The sequence below is a fragment of the Anabrus simplex genome, chromosome 8 (genome assembly GCF_040414725.1).
Source record: "Anabrus simplex isolate iqAnaSimp1 chromosome 8, ASM4041472v1, whole genome shotgun sequence".
NCBI lineage: Eukaryota > Metazoa > Arthropoda > Insecta > Orthoptera > Tettigoniidae > Anabrus > Anabrus simplex.
In genome coordinates, this window is record NC_090272.1 from 31689074 (window position 1) to 31714160 (window position 25087).

General features: G+C 42.0%; 1 protein-coding gene across 3 annotated transcripts in view; it reads left to right on the forward strand.

The window, feature by feature from the left end:
• The window catches only part of conu (Rho GTPase-activating protein conundrum), a 434374-nt gene that overhangs the window by 328355 nt on the left and 80932 nt on the right, over positions 1–25087 (forward strand). For all 3 annotated transcript variants that reach the window (XM_067153082.2, XM_067153083.2, XM_067153084.2), the window contains one exon: positions 18862–18924. The gene's annotated coding sequence lies outside the window, so the exon portion shown is untranslated. The remainder of the gene's footprint in view (positions 1–18861; positions 18925–25087) is intronic.

Here is a 25087-nt window from a genome sequence, read left to right on the forward strand (position 1 = left end):
TGGCCTTTTTTTCTTTTCTTTTTTTTCTGTATGACTTGGGAGTTATTGAACTATACTATTTCATCGGTTTTCATGTAATTAACAACGACAACAACGTTTTACACTGGTGAAGAGATCGCAACGCTTGCTTTAAACGGCACATAATCCAACTGTTAAGAACTTTAGTCTGAGTCAAAGGACAAAGTAGGAGGCAACCCAAAGTTCCTTTGGTGTGGTTTATGAAATCACTGAATAACCTTCCTCCTGCTCACTTTCACCACTGAGTCTCTCCTGACTGATGGTGGCAGTGTTCCGTGGCTTGTACGTCCTCGTCCGATCTGTGGTTACGACTCTTTTAGGGGGCCATGCATCATGTACTCTGTTCAACAGACACGCAAGTAACTTACCCGGCTGGTGCAGTACGCAGTAAGTTCACCAGGTTCACTTCAACTATCGTCTTTATACAGTAATGTGCGTAATACTGAATGACAAACCGCTTCATGTGTTTCTTGCTAGTGAGCTGAATGGCTCAGGCGGTTGAGGCGCTGGCCTTCTGACCCCAACTAGGCAGGTTCGATCCTGCCTCAGTCCGGTGTAATTTGAACGCGCTCAAATACGTCAGCCTCATGTCGGTAGATTTCTTGGCACGTAAAATAACTCATGCGGGACAAAATTCCAGCACCTCGGCGTCCCCAAAAATCGTCAAATATATTTAGTGGGACGAAAAAATGACACTATTATTAAAAACCCACAGTTCTAGCCCTCCAAGCAAGCAACTCAGTGTTGAAAACATCCTAGGGGTATGAGCTACGAATTGTAGGTAAATATGATAAAGCATGGGAATATGTTCTTTATTTATTCCTAAAAATTACAATCCTTTTCTTAACCACCGTTATACGCTCGATTACATTAGCAACTTGCCTTTTTCTACCACTACGAGCGAGTGAGAGAGTCAGTGCAGAGTTTAAGTCCTTAAAACTACATTCGGTGTGGACATTTCTCAAAAATTAGGAAAACTCCTCAGGGTATTGAACCAACGAACACATTACAGAAATAATTATGTAAATAACTTACTTTGTCTAGGATTTGAAACAAAAGAGCGAGTAAAGAAACAAGCGATTTTAGGCTGTTTTCCGGAACTTGTTTTAGGCCGGAAGTGATTTTCGGAATTTGTTTTTTAGTTTGATACAGCTCTCCAAGACTAGCAATTTGAACCATTAACGGACACTTATCCCTTCAACATTTGGCATAATTGAGGAAATAGCTTAATTTTACGTTTTTCTCTGCTGAGAAGTATTTTCAACATTAACATCCCTGTTGTCGCTACGTCAAACTATTGCCTATTTATTTCCAAGAGAAGACGTTCGTCTGCAAACGGAACGACGCTGGCCAACGCTAAACATGGATTGAATGAAAGGGCGCGCGAGTAATCGTCCACTTTGGTGTGCACTAACAAGTTCGCTGAGGGTTTGAGTTTGCCTTGTTGTGTGCTGTGCTGAGCACAATCTGGAACTGTTCTCAACTGTTATTCGTAATCAAGAAGTTCGCAGAACTAGTTCCATAATGTAGCTCTCGTTTATGTCGTGGACAAACCATAGTCAGTATGAACAGGACTCTTGACTCAGATGTTACGTTGTAATCTGCAAAAAGAGGTCATCGGGAAAGAGAATGGTTTCGGGGTCGATAAATATAGAGTGAGGCACCGTGTTAAGAGGTTTGAGGCAGATTACAACAATTTATTAAGTGGGATGAAAAGACGACTGAACTAGTTTAGAATCAGGAGTGAGGACGCCTCTTCATTGCTTTCAAAGTTACAAACTAGTTCAGTCTACTGTCCTTTAGAGAAGAGATGTTATTGCTCAATTAGCAGTGAAACACAACTTGTTTTGATCCTCTTCCAAGTAGTAAATAGCCCACATCAGGTGCGTTTTGTGACTGGCATTCAGGAGGCGGTGGGATGCTCCCATTCATTCTCCTGGCTGAGGGGAACGCCGAGACACTTACATTTAGTTTCTTTTATAGCCCACCGCCGCTTTCCTCTCACCTTCCATGCGCCTCCGATCACTGCAACAAATCTGCTGGCCAAAGAGAGGGCGCCACCCTCTAGGAGGCCTGCCGCACCCCATCATGGTACAGAATGGAAACCTCTTATTAGCAGTAGTCAAATTTGCATTTTGCCGGATGGAGATCGAGATTACTGATAATGACTATCTAAAATTACAGAAGTTGGTTGGCTGCACGATCTAAGTCACGTAGGTGTGAGGTGGGAGATTGTGGGCTCGAACCCCACTATCGGCAGCCCTGAAGATGGTTTACTGTGGTTTCCCAGGTTATGTAAATGATTATGATCCACGAAATATCACTGTGATATTTGTCACAAATGGAAGATAATTGATTTACTCAAATAAAGACTCAAATCGGAGGTTGATTAAGAAATAGCGTCGTTACTAGCGAGAAATATGTATACGTACTTACGGCCTGTAAACAGGACTCCATTATGTTGCATTCCGCTGCTCGCGCTGCCTTTTGTTTCTTTCTTGAGGTCCAGAGCTGGCACCGATGAATGGGAGTGCTATGTGTATTGGTATACAGAATGGGTATTGGACCAATAACTCGTTTAATGAATTAGTTAGGGCACATGAAGTGACAGCCCTCCAAATTACATCGAATGAGAAAAAGAAATTAAACGACACCAAAGAACTTCGTTGAGCAAAGACATCACACACGACAGTGTTTTAGACAAACAAAACACTTACGGAAGCGCTGCGACGTAGCAGAAATAGTAGTTGTAAAGCAGTAAAGTATGTATTCACTAAAATAAAATATTTCGTATTATTTCTTAATCATCCTCCGATTTGAGACTTTAAGTAAAAGCAATTATTATCCTCCATTTGTGACAAATATTAGTGATATTTCGTGGATCACAATTATTCACGTAACCGCTTCCCATGTTGACACGAGGCAAATGCTCGGGCTATGCCTTAATGAAGACCACAGTCGCTTCCTTCCCACTTCTGGCTCTTTCGCATCCCATTGTTGCCGTAAGTCCTACCTGTAGTGTGCGAGGAAGGAGATGACGTGGTCCTTAGTTGGCCGAAACGACAAGAATGAAATGAGTGAATAAACACTTTGTCCTGATATCGATGGTTTCCTTCTGAAACATCGGACCAGCTCTTCATGACCTGTGAAGTATTCCAGTGACGCTGCTGCTACCGGTAATGTTATTACACATCGTGGACATGATTATTACCTCAGTTATTGCTGCGTCAACTCTTCGCCTTTTACTGCTCCGCACAGTCGTGTAGTGTATTAAGAAAGTATGATTGCGTTATCTCGTCAGTATTAAAATTACCAGCTTTATGTGCACGTGTCCCATGAAACTCATGTCCTTGAAGTTAGACCAGTCTTAAACATGTATTTTAAATCCACTGACACAGACTGGTTCGATGAAGCTATCCATGCCACCCTATCTTGTTCTTACTGTACTTCTTCATTACATACCTTCTTCATATACACCGTAATCTGATTGTGATATTCATGCCTTGATCTACCACTGCCGTTCTTACCCTCTAGACTGGGGTGACCAGATGTCCTCGTTTATTCAGACTTCTTTTTAGACCACTGTTTGGACCCTAAATGTTCTCGTTTTGTAGTGAATTTGCTTATTTTGGGGTTTTTGCTTATTTTGGGGTTTCGCTACTTCGTTTTTACAAGTATTCTTCACTACGCGACGGCATCATCTGTATCGTACCTATATACAGAAACATGATTATCGATATACAGTACATGGCCCTAAACATAACAAGTTACCTTGTAGTCTGAAATGGGCAAAGTTGATTGTAATTCACAGTTATTGGAACTTGTATAATATGCCTACTTCCTTTATATAAGGGCGCACAGTGCAAATGTAGAAATACTATTTTCATTGATCTCGGCACAATGGAATGGTAATAGGAACCGTTTCAAAGTAGAATCTATGAAAATCCTCTTAATGGTTCGATATATTGTAAAGGAGTTTTCGTGTGTATCAGTACAAATTAAGATTATGGAATTAGAAAGAAATTTGTGATTTCTTTTGTATGGAGTGTGCTATGATATGGCTGTGAATCTTGGACAGTCAGAGATCAGGACTGGAAACGACTGGAAGCGTTTGAGATGTGGGTCTGGAGACGAATGCTAAGTATTAAATGGATTGAAAAGAGAAAAAACAAAAGAGTTCTAGAAGAAATTCAAGGGAAGAGCGAACTGATGTTAACGATAGAAAGAAGAGCTAAATTCACTGGCCACATCTTGCGACATAACACGTTTCTCACCAATCTGCTGGAAGGAAAAATCACGGGGAAGAAAGACAGAGGACAGCCGAGGAAAACAGTCCTTCAAGACTTGGTCCAGTCTCCTTTATGGTTCTTATTATGAAAAGAAACGATGCGCCGACGACACGAAAGAATGGTTGCATAGATGATGATCTTATGTTAATCACACCAAAGTCCTAAAGGCAACCGTATCTTCAGAAAAGTACCAGCAAGGCGTGTAAATTAGTTTCCTTGTTTACATTTTGTAAGAATTTACTGTATAATATGGACATGGATAAATTTTGTTTTTGTATGTTGAAGATTAGAATATACGTCTAAATTCAGACTCTCAATGGAGGACTTTTCCGTCCCCTTTCTTCTCGGCGTTATCCTCCCTAAATGGTTTTGTCCTCTTTTGCATCTGTTTTCATCTGGCCACCCTACTCTAGACTCTACTTGAAAACTGGGTGTCTTGAGATGTTTCCTATGATTCTCTCTCTTCTGGTCAAATTTCACCAAATTGTTCTCCTCTCATCAATTCGATTTACTACCTCTTCCTTTGAAGTCCGATGTATTCATCTGATCTCCATACATATTCTGTAAAAATATATTTCAAAAACTTCTGTCCTCCATTTTTCTGCATTTGTTTGTGCCCCGAGATGTCAGTTGAGACATTGGTAGACGAATACCCGTGAGTTGCTCCTGCAGGAGTTCTTTAACGTACCGATAAATATTCCGATGCGAGTTTGGTGTATTTGACCGCCTTCAAATGCCACTGGATTGAGCTGGCATCAAATCCCCGAACTTGCATTGAAAAGGCCAGTGCTCCATCGTCTGAGCTACACAGCGAACTCTTAAAGTGGGTGACTTTTACAGGAGGTTAGCATGGATGTCACTGGCCCAAAATCACCGAGAAGGAGAAACAAATATAGACTCTTTATATACCAGTTTGTGACCTTAAACTGGATTGTGAAATGGCGCAGTCTGCTGCTGGTTGTGAGATCTTCTATTAATAAAATGTTGGGAGACGTTCGTGCGGGGGCGGCGTGCGGTATCGGGCTGACTGGACAGTGCTTGTCGCGGTCAAGATTTTCAGAATGTGGGGAAAATAACACAGAACGTCCCCATGACGACACGTCCTGTGGGTAATTGTTTACGAATTAAGACATTCTCACGTTTAACCTGACACATCCCCCTGCACAGGACATGCTCAAGTATCACAAGCTTTTCGGCTACTGAGCACCGTATTTTCGGATATTCCAGGAGATGTTTTATGATATTATCAATGAGAGAAAGGCTCTTTTGGCCGTGTCTCATGGCACGGGGCAGAACAAAGTGTAGCTTCCACCGAAGTTTCGGTCTCGTCCATGGCTGACATTATGGAAGCTGCGGGGGTGTGAGTTGTGCTGAGTAATGACATTCAGAGCACGAACAGTGTGTCTGAGTGCTGCTCATAGCGTCAGTTCTGCTGCAGTGGCACATTCTGGTCCAGCGAGGAAAGCAATGGCAAACAACCTTACTCCTCATCTTACCTAGTACGCCTCATTTTTGTGTTGCCATTGCTTTTTGTGGTTTCGGTATAACCACCATAACCTGTTCTCTGAGGATCCAACCAGCCTCTGGGCTAATGACTTGACAGACAAGAGTAAGGTGGTATATTACACTGACTGACAGAGCAAATGCAACACCAAGGAGGAGTGGTTCGAAAGGGATGAAAGTTGGGGAAAAAACAGAGTCGGCACGAAAGAATAATTGATGTTTATTTCAAACCGATATGCAGGTTACACATTGCGCACGGCATCGACTCAGTAGGATGTAGGACCACCGCGAGCGGCGATGCACGCAGAAACACGTCGAGGTACAGAGTCAATAAGAGTGCGGATGGTGTCCTGAGGGATGGTTCTCCATTCTCTGTCAACCATTTGCCACAGTTGGTCGTCCGTACGAGGCTGGGGCAGAGTTTGCAAACGGCGTCCAATGAGATCCCACACGTGTTCGATTGGTGAGAGATCCGGAGAGTACGCTGGCCACGGAAGCATCTGTACACCTCGTAGAGCCTGTTGGGAGATGCGAGCAGTGTGTGGGCGGGTATTATCCTGCTGAAACAGAGCATTGGGCAGCCCCTGAAGGTACGGGAGTGCCACCGGCCGCAGCACATGCTGCACGTAGCGGTGGGCATTTAACGTGCCTTGAATACGCACTAGAGGTGACGTGGAATCATACGCAATAGCGCCCCAAACCATGATGCCGCGTTGTCTAGCGGTAGGGCGCTCCACAGTTACTGCCGGATTTGACCTTTCTCCACGCCGACGCCACACTCGTCTGCGGTGACTATCACTGACAGAACAGAAGCGTGACTCATCGGAGAACACGATGTTCCGCCATTCCCTCATCCAAGTCGCTCTACCCCGGCACCATGCCAGGCGTGCACGTCTATGCTGTGGAGTCAATGGTAGTCTTGTGAGCGGACGCCGGGAGTGCAGGCCTCCTTCAACCAATCGACGGGAAATTGTTCTGGTCGATATTGGAACAGCCAGGGTGTCTTGCACATGCTGAAGAATGGCGGTTGACGTGGCGTGCGGGGCTGCCACCGCTTGGCGGCGGATGCGCCGATCCTCGCGTGCTGACGTCACTCGGGCTGCGCCTGGACCCCTCGCACGTGCCACATGTCCCTGCGCCAACCATCTTCGCCACAGGCGCTGCACCGTGGACACATCCCTATGGGTATCGGCTGCGATTTGACGAAGCGACCAACCTGCCCTTCTCAGCCCGATCACCATACCCCTCGTAAAGTCGTCTGTCTGCTGGAAATGCCTCCGTTGACGGCGGCCTGACATTCTTAGCTATACATGTGTCCTGTGGCACACGACAACACGTTCTACAATGACTGTCGACTGAGAAATCACGGTACGAAGTGGGCCATTCGCCAACGCCGTGTCCCATTTATCGTTCGCTACGTGCGCAGCACAGCGGCGCATTTCACATCATGAGCATACCTCAGTGACGTCAGTCTACCCTGCAATTGGCATAAAGTTCTGACCACTCCTTCTTGGTGTTGCATTTGCTCTGTCAGTCAGTTTATTTATTTTATTTAATCCAGGTTTGGCTTCTGTCCCGTATTCAGAGAGGGATCCCACCTCTACCACCTCAAGGTCAGTGTCCTGGAGCGTGAATCTTTGGGTTGCGGGATAGAATTGGCAGGAGGACCAGTACCTCGCCCAGGCGGGCCCACCTGCTATCCTGAACAGAGGCCTTATAGGGGAATGTGCAAGGAACGGGGAAGAAAGCGGCCGAGGCCTTAAGTTAGGAACCATTCCGGCATTTGCATGAAGAAGTGAGAAAGCGCGGTAAACCACTTCGAGGATGGTTGAGGTAGGAAACGACTCCCTCTACTCAGTTGACCTCCCAAGGCTGAAAGAACACCGTTTTAGTCCTCGTACCACATTTCATAGCAGAACAGGTAATCGAACCCCGGCCTTCTGGACTCTCATCTAATCACACTAAAGATTACACTACAGAGGCGGACAAATTAAATAACACGAGATCTTAAGACATAACTGCTGGCTCCAAAATTAATACGAACTATGAGAGATGATAACATAAACAGATAAAACTCCTACACGGCCGAGTATGGGACGTGCTTCCCAGGCTTGTCTTACTTCCCATATTTCTGGGGACACTTTCTATGTGGCAAACGCTTTTACAATTTGTTCGGCATAACTTGCTTTCAAAATTTATTAATATTCACCCTATTCTTTCAGCGAACCTTAATCGGCGCAGTGGGTTTCTTTATTTTTTTTTTATTTTTTTTATTTATTTTTTTCTTCGGAATCTCCAACATCCCTACAAACTTAGGTGAAATTCTTATCCGAAAATCCATTTGGTATGAGGAATGAACCAAAAATCCAACATTCAGTCAGAGAGGATCCAACAAGTTCTGAATTAATTCGAGCAAAGCAAATCTTAGTTTCCATCACCACCTTATCTTGGTTTAATGGTTAAATTATAAAGTGTACTTTTCTTTGCTATGTGAGCGCTATCATAGAGGACGACTACGGGATGAAAGTAATTATATCTAAAACAAAATTATTTGAATGCAGTCAGGTGACACACGAAGTGTATCAGATTAGGAAACTGTTATTCAGTATTACGGTACTATTTGAGTTGTGTAATAAATAATGATGATGGAAGAAACCTTTGGGGAGGTGCTATCCGAGTGGCGGCAAGTCAACTGCTTCAGTCACTGCAGTGCTGAGAGACTGAACCTTCAACTCTTGTTAAAGTGTTGTACAGTGTATTCACCATTTGCGGACACGGCGCAGGATAGGAATGTGAAGAACTCGTGTGTCACAACATTCTGTGCTACAGTAGGCCGGCGACCTACTGCCTGGAGCATCCTCTCCGCTATGGTCGCAGTTGAAATAGTATCCAACACAATCGTCTTCGTGCAACATAAACTCACTCCCTCTCCTGTCAACAGGTCCTCACTTCGTCTCGCCACGTTGAGTGACACCCATCGGTACTCTACAAACCTGGTTAGTTTCTCACATACAAGAGCCGGTCACACGGTCTAGGGGTCAGGGATTTGTACCTGGATCTGACGTCTGCGTCATGGTCTACTCAGCCTACGTCATTACAACTAAGGAGCTATCTGACGGTGAGATAGTGCCCCGGTCCAGAAAGCCAAAAACAATGGTCGAGAGGATTTGTCACAATGGCCATGCATCATCTCGTAATCTGCAGACCTTCGGGCTGAGCAGCGGTCGCTTCGTTGGCCAAAACCTATTACGCTCCTGCGCTGTGTTTTGGACACGGTGTTCCCAAGCATGTTTATAGTACACCCGAACACAGGAAAGTCGGCGGGTGGCATAAGCCGACGGGCGAGTGAAGCTACTATCTACCTCACAAACATCGCACACTACTTCAAGTTCCTCCGTTGGACGAGACATTCCGAATGAAATGCGTACATCCATTCCTGTCTTCCACAAGGCTATTCCTACTTACCACTCAAACATTCTATACATTGAATAATATTTCATACGCCGGGCTGAGTGGCTCAGCCGGTTGAGGCACTGACCTTCTGACCCCAACTTGGCAGTTGCCTGAGTTTCGTGGCATTTGAAGGTGCTCAAATACATCAGTCTCTTGGCTAAACGAACTCGTGTGGGACTAAATTCCGGCACCTGGGCGTCTCCAAAAACCGTGAAAAGTAATTAATAGGACGTAAAATAAAATAACGTTATTATTTATTATGCTAGTATAATATGTATCAGTACAATAAATAAAATATATGAAAATCTCATGCAGTCTTATAACTGAGAGAAGTCCGGTTCCATGGCTCAATGGTTAGCGTGCTGGCCTTTGGTCACAGAGGTCTCGGGTTCGATTCCAGACAGGATCGGAAATGTTAAGTATAATTGGTTAATTCCGCTGGCACGGGGACTCATCATTTCATCCTTATCACGACACGCAGGTCGACTGAGGGCGTCAAATTAAAAGACCTGCATCTGACGAGCCGAACTTGTCAGACAATCCCGGCACTAAAAGCCATACGTCATTTTACTTTTTCACTGAAAGAAGAACATAAAACCTACTGCTCCTTCATTGTTCGAGTTGAAATCTACCCTGTTGTTTGATGTGAATGCTAGACTGACAGATACATGCAAGGGCGTGTGCTACAACAATGACAGCTGTCATGGTCAAGTTGGGTGTGGTGACACCACGCTGCGCTGCTCTCCTCTCCGCTGGTTTACGAGTCACGTGCCCCTTGACGTTGGAAGTCTGCTACCCTGCAATACACTGCAGAGAAGGATCTTGCATCAAAATTCGCTTCCGTATTATTTTAAGGAAATTGAGCAAACCCTGCATCTATTTTGACGAAATATTTGCATGGCTCTGCTTTAATGGGGGGAATGGGTTTAATTGGGCTCTATTGAAAAAATATAAGTCCAGAAAATCTTGCATTCCCCAATTACTGTATTTCTACGGCCTTCTACTGTATACTGGGTATGGCTCATTTTAGCTACATTGCCCGTAAGAACACGCACTAAATAACTCATAATAGTCTTTAAACAGAATTGTGGTTTATTTTGTAGTGTTTTGACATTAGTTACATAGATTTTACACAATGTCAGAGGAAATAATCTTTTTTTCTTTGTTCTCTACTGCTTGCAGTGCCCAACGGCTTCCACCGTGATTCTGCCGTGGTTCGTGCAAACAACATAGTGCACAACAATGCTGTTAAGAAAATGGCTCATAATAATAATAATAATAATAATAATAATAATAATACAAGAAAGTAATTAGCAGCGGGCGAGTTGGGCGTGCAGTTACCGGCGCGCAGCTGTGACCTTGCATCCAGGAGATAGTGGGTTCGAACCACATGGCAGCAGCCCTGAAGATGGTTTTCTGTGGTTTCCCCGTCTTCACACCAGGCAAATGCTGGGGCTTTACCTTAAGTCCACGACGGCTTCCTTCCCCCCCCCCCCTGTGGGTGGGAGTGTTAGAATAACACCCACGGTATCAGCTGCCTGTCGTAAGAGGCGACTAAAAGGGGCCCCAGCGCGCTCTGAACTTTTGAGCGTGGGTTGGTGACCACGGGATCCTTAGCTGAGTTCTGGTATTGCTTCCACTTACTTGTGCCAGGCTCCTCACTTTCATCTATCATATCCGACCTTCCTTGCTGAACTCTTGTTCTTTCCGACCCCGACGCTGTTAGGTTTGCGAGGACTAGGGAGTCTTTCATTTTCACACTCTTAGTGGCTCTTGTCTTACTCTGGCCGATACCTTCATTTTTCTGTCTGATTAGGATGGTTGCCTAGTTGTACTTCCTCTTAAAACGATAATCACCACCACCACCACCACCACCTCGCACTCCTAGGCTCTTCTTACCCCATCGTCGCTATAAGACTTATCTGTGTCGGCACGACGTAAAACGAATTGTAAATAATAATAATAATAATAATAATAATAATGAAAAGGTAATATGACTGAAGCAGGAAGGTGTGCCACTGGTGCATTACAGGTTGAAAGTCATACAGGAAGGGAAGACTCCCTCACTTTGTCTTGGGCAGTCTAAGGACATGGTATATGATCATCAGGAGAAATCAGTGCCTAAACCACAGTCATTGTGACGCCAGCCATTGAGTGCAGGAAGTCCGAAGTGAAAGTTTTGTTTTAATAATAAGAGCGACATAATCAGTGTAAATTAACACATGTAACAATGACCACTTTGTGGAGCATGTGAAACAATCGGCGTCTTGGCAGGTAGAGCCTGCCTTGTCTTCCTTACGTAACAACCATCATCGGCATTATTATTATTATTATTATTATTATTATTATTATTATTATTATTATTATTATTATTATTATTATTATTGTTGTTGTTGTACACAAATATCTTTACATCAGTATTGATACAAGTTACATGGAGTTGAACTGAGTGGCCCAGGTGGTTGAAGCGCTGTCCTCACCCCAACTTGGCAGGTTCAATCCTGGCTCAGTGCGGTGGTATTTGAAAGTGCTCAAATACGTCAGCCTCGTGTCGGTCACGTAAGAAAACTCCTGCAGGCGTGAATTCCGGCACCTGGGCGCTCCGAAAACTGTAAAAAGTAGTTAGAACGTATAGCGAATGACATTAATTAATTGTTACATGGAATTTATTTATTTATGTATTTATTCCTGACTAACATTTGTGGTGAAGGTAAGGATCACTGCCCTCTCTTACACTTGACCACCTTCAGTGATAACATTTAAAAACAAAAGCAAGACACAGCAATTCTACAAAATCTAAATACTAGCGACAGGTAGGGCTACGTAATACCGTTGATACAATAAAAATAGATTTAAAATTAAATGCTTATACATGTAATGCTACCTAAATACCTGCACCAAACTGTCGAGTGAAATGTGTTAATAATAATAATAATAATAATAATAATAATAATAATAATAATAATAATAATAATAATACTAATTTTAAAATTGATTTCAGAAAATTTAAACTACTAAACTACATGTGTATACTAAATTTATGAAATTTTCTGGAAGATGATTAAAATTTTAAAAAATCTGGCCAATACGGACTTTGTTGTACGAGAGTAAAAATTGGGTGGGGTCAGGATATTATCTTATTCATGAATCATTGTGTTAAGTCAATAGCCTGAACACTGGTTGGACCTTCGAACAGCACCACCGGAGGTTTTTCTAGTATAAAGAAAGCTTAAAAACGATGCGTACTAGGCGTAGTTTGCCATTGCTCTCCCCACCGAGCCAGAAATGCTTTTACCAGGTATATGCATAAGTATTTTCAGGTTTCACTAAGAGATGGCGCCAGCGAACAGTACGCAGCGTATGAATTTGACAAATACGTCAGTTTGTTCGTCTGACGTTAACCTACCAACACAAAGTTGAGTCCGCCAAACACTAGTGTCTGTGTTGTATCGTTCAGTGATCATGTCGACGTTTGTACCTGAAAAGGAACATTTGCGGCACGCATTGCTTTTCTTATTTAATCAAAATAAAAACGCTGTGGAAAGTCATCGTCTGCTGGTAGAAACATGGTGAACATGCTCCATCGATTAGAACATGTGAGACAGTTTAAACGTGGTGATGTCAATGTGAAAGGCAGTGCGCGCTCTGGTAGATCACGAAAGTGCGAAGACGAACAACTGACCGGCAAAACCATTAATGCACAACGCTATCACCAAGAAATGATTCATTTAAAACACGCATTCATCGAAAGACAACCGTAATGGGCCAAACGATATGGCAAAGTGATTTTGTTACACGACAATGCGCCGTCTCACGCAGCAAAACCAGTGAAAGCCACCTTGAAATCGCTTCGATAGAACATGCTTCTGCACCCGCCGTACTCTCCCGACCTGGTGCCATCTATCACCTCTTCACATCAGTGGGGCACGCGCTCGCAGAGCAGCACTTCAGCAATTTCGAGGAAGTTGGAAAATGCCTCGACGAATGGTTTGCCGCAAAAGACAAGCAGTTTTTCTGGCATGGTATTCATAACTTATCTCAGAGATGGGCGAAGTGTATAGAAGCCGATGGCCAGTATTTTGAATAAACAAAAAATGAATTTCTCTTGAAAATTACGTGTTTTATTTACCACAAACACCGGCAAGAACTTATGCAAACACCTGATACAGGACGCCATTGTATGAGCAACACCCCGACACATACGAGTCATACTCCAAATATCATTACCCAGCAACACGTATACCTCTGCAGCTTTCATATTATCAGTCACTTAACCAGCATTTAGGGGGCAGACTCCTTACCTCTTCTTAAATGATTTCAAAGAAATTTGAAATTTATCAAATATGGCCCTTGGTAAAATGCTGCAACACCTACCTCCTTCCTATAAACGAGCATTTTCCCTATTTGTTCTCTTGAATTCCAACATTATCTTGGTATTATGATCCTTCCTGCTTTTAAGAACTTCTTCCAAGCTTATTCGTCTATTACGGATATATTTTTAAAAGTTGGATATATCATAACACGAAGATAAATTTGGAATTCAAGGGGATAAGTTGAGGGAAAAATTCGTTTATAGCAAGGGAAGTTAGGGATTAGAATAATTTATCAAGGGAGATGATCGATAATTTTCCAACTTCTTTAATATCATTAAAGAAGAGGTAGGGAATCTGTTCCATAGGCGACAACCGTAAGTGCAGGTCAGTGTTGATTGATTGATTCATTCATTCATTCATTCATTCATTCATTCATTCATTCATTCATTCATTCAACACTACTTTCGAACACGAATGCATGACTGGGACGAAACCCTGTGTCAAGGGTAGGTTGGTTAGGGTCTTTTAGGGACCACGTGACAATTTCAGTGCTTCATCCTTTGTTGTTCCTTTTCCGGCTCCATGGCTAAATGGTTAGCGTGCTGGTTTTTGGTCACAGGGATCCCGGGTTCGATTCCCGGCAGGTTCGGAATTTTAACCATCATTGGTTAATTTTGCTGGCACGGGGTCTGCGTGTATGTGCCGTCTTCATCATCATTTCATCCTCATCATGACGCGCAGGTCGCATACGGGCGTCAAATCAAAAGACCTGCACCTGGCGAGCCGAACATGTCCTCGGACACTCCCGGCACTAAAAGCCATACGCCATTTCATTTTTTGTTTCTTCTTTCTCCTCCAATACTCCTTCATCTCACTATGCTTCCTTTTCCTTTCCTTTGACTATTTTGAGCCTGTTTTCTTTCCCTCCCGACCTTGGAATCCTTCCCTTTTCAACACCTTCTTGCTAAAAAAAATCTCTCTCTCTCTCTCTCTCTCTCTCTCTCTCGCTCTCTCACTCTGTTTTGCTGTTTCTTTCCAAACTTTGACTTCATGAATCCAGGTTGTTGTTGACATCTTGTTCCAAAGTTATTTGAAAATCTGTTTGGTTAACCTGTTGTCATGCATTCTGTATAAATGTCGAAAAGTATCAATGACCTCTCCGAATTGTATCTGAACAACATATTTTATTTGTTTTTCAAAATGTTGTGCAATGCAGAACTCAATCAGTGAAGAGGTGATAGTTTGTACACACACTGAAGATGCAGACTGACTGTTGTTTACATATGTTGTTCTTAACATTGTGAGGCGTGTCGTAACGCAGGGCTCCTATTTGAAAGTAGTATTTCGGTCGGTCTGTGGAGCACTGCGCCCCCTCTTAAATCACACGGTTTATCTACTTAACCCCATTGCTTCGTCTCGTAAACAAGAGTCGCTATAAAGAGACGGCGCCCAGGTAGTGAGCGGGGCAGGTTACATCAGTGTCCTGTCCTTCCTCCCATATTTGTACGGATTATTCAGAGTCCCATGTATAGATCGGAGACTTCCGTCCACACGGCTGCTCAAGGCTAGCCACTTCCCGTATGGCCATACTCTAGTGTGTATTATGAAAGGTGAGCAAGTACGTCTTTGTTCTCCACACATCGTATTGAATGTATATCGGCCCTTTAAATTGAAAAATGCTATGGACTCCATTCACCTGCGTACTGTTCGGCAATACAGTTCATTCCATTAGTAAACATCATGGGCCTTACTCTTAATACCTGGGCTGATCAGCTCAGGGGCTAGAGCGGTCGCCTTCACACATTAAATTGGCAGGTTCGATCAGGCCACTCCAGTGGTGTTTGAAGGCGCTCGTAAAAGAATTGCGGGGAAAATTGTGGCCCCTCGGCGTCTTCGAAGCAGGGGCGGCCGTACCTTATGTGTTGAAGTGCTGCAGCACATTGTCTATTAGAAAAATAAACTACTTTAATAATATTATCTACAATCAAATACAGTACGTTGAAAAAGACGTCAGCCAAAGAATCATTCAACTCCCTTCCCCTCGTGCGCTCCACGCCGGGTGCTGTGCAAATCACAGCTCAGTGTGAATTTCTAAGCTGTTTGCCAGAAAGCAGGAACTCCGCCTTTTGGGCATGCGTGTCCAACTTTCCCGATATGCTGTGGAAACAGACAAGACATTCGTTCGATTACAGAGAGGCATCACTAGTCACACTTGCACTTCGACCGAAATTAGAACGTGGCGGGTAGTATTTAAAAGGGGATCGCTCCGAGCCAACGGGAAAACAACACACTGTAGAGGAAGCAGGTGCCAGGTGTTTTAATACTTCCAACTTGCTTATTCCATTGCCACATTTGTAAATCGATGAACTGTACAAATTGCACTTTTCAAGTTGTCGAAATAAGGGCATGATATTGTGATTTTCTTTTAATTACAAAATGTCTTGTGTATGAATTTCATTATAACAACATAACATGTAATTTTGCATTACGACGTTGCTGGTTTTATTTCGATGACTTTGGTAACATTGAGAAGTCCTGTTTTTGCGCGCTCACAGCAAGTGTTTCTGAGTTCGTGAATGTTTTGTCATAGCAGGTGTTATGTCTTTAATTAGTTTCGTATAATGAATGTGTTTATGTGTTGGGGTTGTTTGCGTATTTGTCCAGAATGGAAAACTCAGTGGAGAATCTCTTGAAAACCGCGCATGTTTCTAAATATTTTTAATGTTTGGAGGAGGGGATGGGTTACAGCTCCGAAGCTTTACAAGTGGGACGTGTACACCACGCTATATTTCTGAGCCTTGTGTTCTTTGCTATCATTTCTATCTGGCACATCCTAGCAAATTCACCAATGGCTTGGAAAACAATAATTTGTAGTCGATATTCCTTGTCCATGTTGGAGTGTGAACGAATGGAGATCGCTTGTCGATCCTCTGCTTTCCCAGTAAAACATCTTCGTGAGTTAAACTGTAGTAAGGTGTGGACACATCACTTTCTACTTGGATCATAACCGACTATAACAGTTGTCGGGGATGTCATAATGCAGACCTCGTCCTCGGAGAGAGCCTCACGATTGTACGTGTTCGTCCTCTTACCACCTGCACGGGACTCAGCTGTGTTGGGGATTGTTCTCTCTTCACCCATAAGAGGACTTGAATTGTTCATTGTATTCATACTTTTTATCTGAGCCACGAGGACATCTACAGGAGAAGTGAAACATTTGTACAAGTTTAGGATGAAATCATACATTAGAGAACTGACGTAGACATTATCAAACACTCCAATTATTACTATTATTACTATTGCTAAACCACGGAGGACAATCTTCAGTGCCGCCGACAGTGCGGTTCGAACCCACTGTCTGCCAAATTCAAGCTCGCAGCTCCGCCACCCTAACCTCACGGCCAACTCGCTCGGTAATTATTTATTCAAACGGTCGTTGTTCGCCATGAATACATTAATAAATGGCCCATATATTAATATATTGTCATATTTCTTCTTTAATTGCACTGTTTCAATTGTTACAAAATTGAACACTTCCAGAAAGAAATTTCCGAAATTAGTAATCTTAATTTCGTGTTAGCCAATGTTTTGGTCAACTTCCTGAGAGTAGAAAATATTTGTTTGAAAGAATCAACTCTAGGCACATGATCCTAACAGTATTGGAGGGAGTAATTAAGATATAGAAATTGTGAAACAGTCGTGAAGTTTGCGAGAATATGGAAATCCACAGCCTGTTTCCAGTTATTCGACCTGCTCAGGAATGGAATGAATGCATCTTTCATCTAGCGGCGAGGATAAGAACTGTGCCAGCTGCCGAAACCAGTCGCACTGGAGCAATGATTAATGGCTGACAGATGAAATGAAATGGTACTGCAGAGTGTTGCAGGAATGAAAGGTGACCGGGAAAACCGAAGTGCCCGGAGAAAAAACTCTCCTGCCTCCACTTTGTCTAGCACAGATCTCACATGGACTGACCAGGGTTTGAACTACGGAACTCATCGGTGAGAGGCCGCCGTGGTTCCCCGCTGAGCCACAGAGCTCCAGTTTGGGAGAAATGAGTGATAACATTTTCTTAGACATAACTAAAATGAGATTTCACTAACTCTTCAATATTTTACTATTTAACCTGTAACATCAAAATTAATATTTAATTACGAAATTTTCACCACAGTGTACTCCTATAATTAGGCTATAAATTGATGATTTAGTTTTTAAAATATTTAAAATATGGCAGTCCCCTAAAACCCAGTGTTCTATTTTGAAAGACATTGCTTTATCAATTTTTTAAATAACTGCAGGCTTTTTCAGTCTGCCGAAAATTTTTTGAGTAATAAATGTATAACATACTTGGAAAAGAAACTACCTGATTTAATTCATTCATTCATTACTTTATAAATGTATTACTCAATTAGTTTGGACAGACTAAAGAACCAAGCAGTTATACATTAACTCAGTCAAAAATTAAAAGAAATGGCTTCAGATATCACAAATTATCACATTTTGAAAACAATTTGAAAGTCTTTATTATTTTAGTGACTTTATCACTGAATTGTATAACCTAAGATATTTCCCTGTTAGGTGTAGCACAAAATGAGCACTGTATTCGTCAGAGAGCAGCATCTCCTAAACCCCGCGCTCGAGTTGTCGTATAGCTCACTGAAGACAGTCATTGTGTTGAGTCAGTGGTTTGAACTATCTAAAGTTAACTGCCTCAATAACTGTTGTCCCAACCGCCACTTAGAGCCTGGGAAGAGGTTAATTATTGTAGCCTTTGACCTTAGTGGCATGCTCAGTGACACGACCGTTGACTTCGTAACGACTCTTGCATGTCCAATAACAAATAGTATTTCGCTCAAGTAATGAATGGCTCAGAGTTGTAAATCTAGCTCTTCGCAGTTAAAATATAAAATTCTACTTTATTTCAGGACCACTCTGATTTTTACTTCTAACTTATTGAAAACACATTCATCAAGTTGGAAGTACCGAAAAATGTATTCACTTACTTGTATCTGAAGGAGAAAACCCTGGAAGCAAGGAATTCAGGATCTGTATGCCCAAAGACCGAACAAGACAGCACAGGGAACCACGTTGTCAAAAAAATCGTTTAGTCTTTCTACGATTTTCACCCCAGAAATATGTTTTGTTATTCCATAATTACTAGTGCATATAAATGTTTAGTTCCTTCTCCCTGACAACTGGATTCTGAACTTTTTGTTTGCAAGTCAAACTACTTCCTGTGCTTTGGATGGATATTTTAAGGAGAATCTTCTTTTTCCTTATTCCAGGTTTCTTGGGAAGAAGATTGGCATAATACGAAAACTTCAGGAAGTGTCGGTTGGCACCGAGAGGTAAGTACAATATTTACTCATAAGAGCGCTTTCTGGTAATAACTGACGCAATACAGGTCTTATTTTATGACCTCGAGTTATCTCATATTTCCATCAGTTATCTTCCATGTGTGACATCATCTAGCTGAGATAACATCTCGCGACCCAGGCACAGTTCTCACGCAGTCACCTTACCCGAAGTAGTAGTTATTACATTGCTTATCTTATTTAACTACAAGGAACAACACTGCGACATGGCTGCGGCGGAAAGAACAGTTCAAAACGGTGACAGTTCACCGGTTAAAGGACCGCCGTTGACTTATTTATGTTGTCCAACTGACATCCACATGCGAATCAGAAATGTGTATTATACCAATAGTGCGGTAATGAACATAGTCAGAGATCAGGTGACATCGAAAAACAAACCACGTCGACGTGAGAGAGGGAGAATGAGAAGTAAACGTTGTGCAAGTGACAAGGCACTCTTTCAAACTAAGCTCGTCGAAATGAGAGAACGGCAAACATGTCGACATGAGAGATCCCACACTTCGAGAGCAAGAAATAAATCCAAAAATGAGAGACGACACTCTTCGAGAACGACAAACATGTCGAAATGGGAGATCACACACTTCGAGAGCAAGAAACTATATCGACGTGAGAGCACACTTCGAGAATGAGAAACAAACGTTGTACAAGTGATAATGCAATCCTTCAGACTAAGCTCGTCGAATTGACAGGTGATACACTTCGAGAGCGACAAATATGTCGAAATGAGAGATCACACACTTGGAGAACGAGAAACAAAACACTGTGGAATTCAAACAAGAAAAAAAATCGAATTGACCTGTTAGTGACACACGAGTAGACGCCCTCCTCACTGAAGATCACTAAAATATAAAATGCTTTAGCAGGTACAACCTGGAGTTAGCCACCTACATAGTGTGCCGCTCTGCAAGTACTGGTAAATTTGAAGGGCATTCCGTTAGTGTGTTTTTATTGTTGTTTTCCGCTGCCTGGACAGAACCCTCTTTTGTTGTGTTACATGCATTTTTATACCGTAGAATACGTTTCCTCAGAGGATCTGCTTCGTCAAAAGTGCGACATGGACAGTCATCAACAGCCGTACAGCGCGTGCGTGTACTTTGTCGTGGTCATGAGAACCTTAAATGATTAAGTAGAACTTCAGAGTCTGAAAAATAAGTCTGTTTATACAGAGTGCCGCACAAGAAACCCATTCAGTTAACGTACGTAGGTATCACCCCAGTATCGTTAAATTGAATCATTATCCCTTTTGAAAACAAAGTTGAAGATTTTGGATTATACTTGACAAAAACCTTGAATGGACAGAACACGTAACTCCTGTATGTGAACGAGTATTTTTCTCCCTTCATTCCCCTCAAAGAATGAAAGATTACTTCCTTTCAAGGTCAGAAAGCTGTTGGTTCAGCAGCTAATCGTGTCTCTGTTTGATTACTGTGACGTAGTGTACGTCATACTAAGTGGCACCCTCTCTAAATAGACTTCAGAGAACTTGCGTCCGCTTTATTATGAACATTCCAAAATGCCAACATAACTCCTGCATTCCATGAGTTAAATTGACTCAAAATAATATGTAAGCAGACACCCTCTTATCTAACAGATTTTTTAATGTTGCGCTCAACCATTTATAACGTCCCGATTAGAGCTGCAAATACCAAATCACAGATCCACCCTCTACGTTCTTTTGTTGTCAGTACAATTCTACCATGGAATTCGTTGCTCAATGACCTAAGGGACACCCTGTCTGAACCGGCATTTGAAAAGAAATGTTGGCAGCGGTACGTGGGCGGATCAATCTGAGTGTAAATACATGGATTCTAGTTTTCTGCTTTGTTATTTCATTCCGCGAGTCCCTAGGTTTTAGTATTGTTTTATTTATTTATTTATACCGGTAGACACGTGCGCCTCTACTGTTGCGATTCTTTGTTGAAGATAATACATTTCGCTGAGCGTTTCACACTTCTGAACTAAGTCTTCACGGCTTTCGTACACATGGTTTAAAGTTGGACATTACGACAATTCGTTGAAAATGTCGCAAAATATCTTCTTTCACAGAGACGTCCAAGGCTAACGGTTTCACCAACTGAAAAAAAATGTCTTCATGTAAGGTATTAAATAGGGTTCAAATGACACTTTTATTTTTCGAAATCGGACTGACGCCTTCGAGCGCGGCACCACCCAAATGGGGTATTATTTGGCGGCCATGTTGCTTTGGCGGATGACGTCACAAATGTTGTTGATGTCCAGACTACTACTTTTTAAACTATGTAAGGACGTTGGCTATACGGAGATGTCAGCGTTGCAAAGTAGTGTCACATTTTATGACCGGCGTATCAGGGCTATTAGACGCCCATCTCGTCAAAAGGACCACTCCTTCGAGGAAACTGCTAAGATAGTGAGAATACTGTAATGTTAGCTCCAGGGACTTACGAACACAAAACAACAAACATTTTTGGAGTGGGAAGATAAAGTGCTCTGTACTTCCGCGACATACATGGAGCGCTGTGCATTAATGACTAAACTTATTACCAGACACCAGTGAAAGTCGTCCAACTGGCGAACCTCGCTCGCTCTGTTATTTGCTGAGGTGGACAACTACCATTGTCGATAAAGACTGTTCGTAAATCACAGGCGTATGGAGGTTGTGTGGGAAGAAGACTTGTGCTTACGTAAGTGGATCAGTTCTACGGCGTAATCTGCTTCCTGCTACGTGGGCTGGCAAATAATAATAATAGCGGGCGAGTTGGCCGTGCGGTTAGGGGCGCGCAGCTGTGAACTTGTATCCGGCAGATCGTGGATTCGAACCCCACTGTCGGCAGCCCTGAAGATGGTTTTCCGTGGTTTCCCATTTTCACACCGGGTAAATGCTGGGGCTGTACCTTAAGGCCACGGACACTTCCTTCCAATTCCTAGGTCATTCCTATGCCATCGTCGCCATAAGACCTACCTGCGTCGTTGCGTCGTAAAACAAATAGCAAAAAACAAAAAAAATAGTGTATCTAGGCAAAATTATTTAACCAGCAAGAAGAAATGACGAATCAAACAAGGAGACAGCAATTAAACTGCATAGAGGTTATAAAATCACTTGGAAGAGGTGTAACAATAATCTATAGTAAAATTGCAAAATTATGACACTACAACACGGTTGTCAACGTACATGCATTATATAGCTCGGAAACCCCGGTAATTGGTGGCAGCTCACTGATAAAAACATCGAGAAGCAAGACAGAAAACTTCTGAGAAAACCCCAGGAGTAAAATAGGAAAATGGAATTTGGATGAAAAATAAACCGCAGGAAATTTATCGAGTCACAGATACAATTAGAAGAAAAAAGCGATTAAAATTCTTTGGACACCTACGCAGAATGCAAAGCAAGAGGCTCACAAGGAAACTTGTAAACCCGGCACATCTCTGGAAAACCACAACAGTTAGTGAAAATGAACGAAGATCTAAAAGAAATAGGTATAGCCGAGAAAACCGAACAACATTTAACAGCTTAGTAAACAAACATAACTTTGGAGAGAAGCCTGAAAGAAAATACACAGCTTGGGCACAAGAGCGCAGAGCAATGAAGAAATATTGGGAGAAAGAGAAGAAAGATTGTGCTAAATAAGTTCAAACGCGCTTTTTAGTTGGGTATAACGTGTCAAGAAGAGTGAAGACAGCGGGTTAGCGGATCATTTCTGAAGAAACGTTGGATTCCGATAAGCAAATATACAAGATCACATTCATCTCATTACCTGGTTTGGTGTTACGTATCCGAGGAACCCTATGAAAGTTCGTTTTCAACTTTTGTGGTACCTTTGAGCTAAGTAGAGATTTTATCTACAGCATCGCCATAAGAACCCTCAAGAATTCCATCAAAATATTCAAGAACAACTCCCATGGATAACCAGTGAATTCTCGACGTACCTTGTTGCGGTTGTGTACAGCTGTACCTCTTCCCATGTAGATCTACTCCGTAGAGATGGAATAATCGATTACTCTTAATAATCTAACAATTTCCATCCGATTATTTAAATCATCTAATAAATAATCGCATAGAATATTCAAATGCGTCATGAATCAATTTTTCGGTTTAAGTATGTCTGATGGATGATCGATTGAAATAAGCGAATGGATAAACTCTTATGAAAAATAGAAATAGTCCTTTTTCCAAACGTATCTCCAAATGTTGAAACTAAATGAGTAAATTAACTGTCGTAATAACATCACTTTTCATTAGACTATTTCGAAAGCATTCACTATTCAACTGTCTTATTTATTCAAATGAATAATGGAAAAATAATCGAATGGGAAATATAATCGATTAAAGTGAAATAATCGAATAAGCGATTATTTTGTATTCCATTATCCCACCACTACTACTCCGTCCAGCTCAGTATTTATTGTTCTTCACATACTCTTTATCCTTGCAGGAATATTTTAAATAATAATAATAATAATAATAATAATAATAATAATAATAATAATAATAATAATAATAATAATAATAATAATAATTGCGACGATGAGAATTTAGACGTTAAAAGGATGAATCAGGAGAGGTTGGCCAACAGAGTACTCCTGAAACCACACCTCATGGCTTACACCGGTGCACAAGGACATAGCAGAAGTCAAGGAGGAAGATATACACGACACAAGAACATTTAGAAAAAGGGTTGCCGGAGTGAGGGATGCACCCAAAAAGCCACGGAACATTCGGCGGAAGAGCGAGAAAGAAGCTAAAGACTTCAGCATCTTTGGCGAGAATGCAAAGAGAAGGGCATTAGTCTGCGCGACAGGCGGACAGGTAGATCGTGAGAAATGGCTGTATCGATGAATAAATGAATGAAATATCAATCATATTCCCTCGGTCAAATCTTTTTTCTCTTCAGATCCTGACAGTCGGCCCAAGGACTTTAAATTTTACACAGTTTCTGGGCCGTTCCTTTCATGTTCCAATTCCTTCATTTTTCCGAAGGGACGGGTTTCTTACAATTTTCATTCCTGATGAGTAGCGCCCGAACGTTAGGCAAAATGCCATTTTTTTCTGTATATCGAAGTGTCACATGTTTTAGTACGTTTGGGAACGGTGGGACCGGTTATTATCTAGCTTTTTTTTTTAGTGTGTCTATTTTAGCTTCCGTATCCCAGTTTAATGCCTTTTTTGCGTTTTAAATTACTTGTGGTTATTTCCTGCTGTTATTTGTGTACTAAAATAAATCAGTGGAAAGAAAAATGTAATTACAATATACTGTGTTATTATTTACTAATCATTTTAACTTAATAAATAGCACATAAACGAGATTTTCATATTGCACAAATCTCTACTGAAAATTCGACAAGCTGAATGGTCGAGAGGGTTTCCAGGTCTCGTTCTTGCTACGTAAAATTAATTACTGGTGGTGATTATTGTTTTTAGAGGAAGAACAACTTGGTAACTCTTCTCTAATCAGGAGGAAAATGGAAGAGGTCCGGTACTTCGAAAAATGAAGTTATCGACAAAGAAAGGAAAGGCCCACGAGGAGAGTGAAAATGAAAGGCTCTCTAGGCCTCGCAAATCTAATACCGTCGGCGTAGGAAGGGAACAACTGTTGACGAAGGAAGGTCAGACAGGAAAGGTGAGAGCGAGGAACCTGACACAAGTAAGCGGAAGCAACGCCAGACTAAGCTAGGTGAAACGTGGTCGCCAACCCACACTCTCAAGTCGAGTCCCTGGTGGCCCTTTTAGTTGCCTCTTACGACAGACAGGGGATTTCGTTGGTGTTATTCTATCATCCCCACCCACAGGGGTATGTAAGGCTGAGTACTAGAATTTAATGCAGATGTCTGTTACGTAGCTTACATTAAAGCATTTTTATTATTTTAATGCCCATTTTTGTCATAAATGCCTGTTTTAATTCTTTCACTGTCTATTTCCTAAATGGTAAATGCCAATTTTAGCAAAAATAAATGCCTGAACTTCGGACTTTACTGATTAGTGTTAAGAATGTTGTACTTGCTCTTAAACAGTAATCACCACCATCGCGTATCAAAGATGACTTAATGTGCGACAGTATAGATTTCAGTATTTGTTTCATACGTTACATTGTGGAACGAACACTGATCTTGTTCAGTGAAATTCTCCGAAATGAGTACCGAAACTTCATGTATGGGAATATTC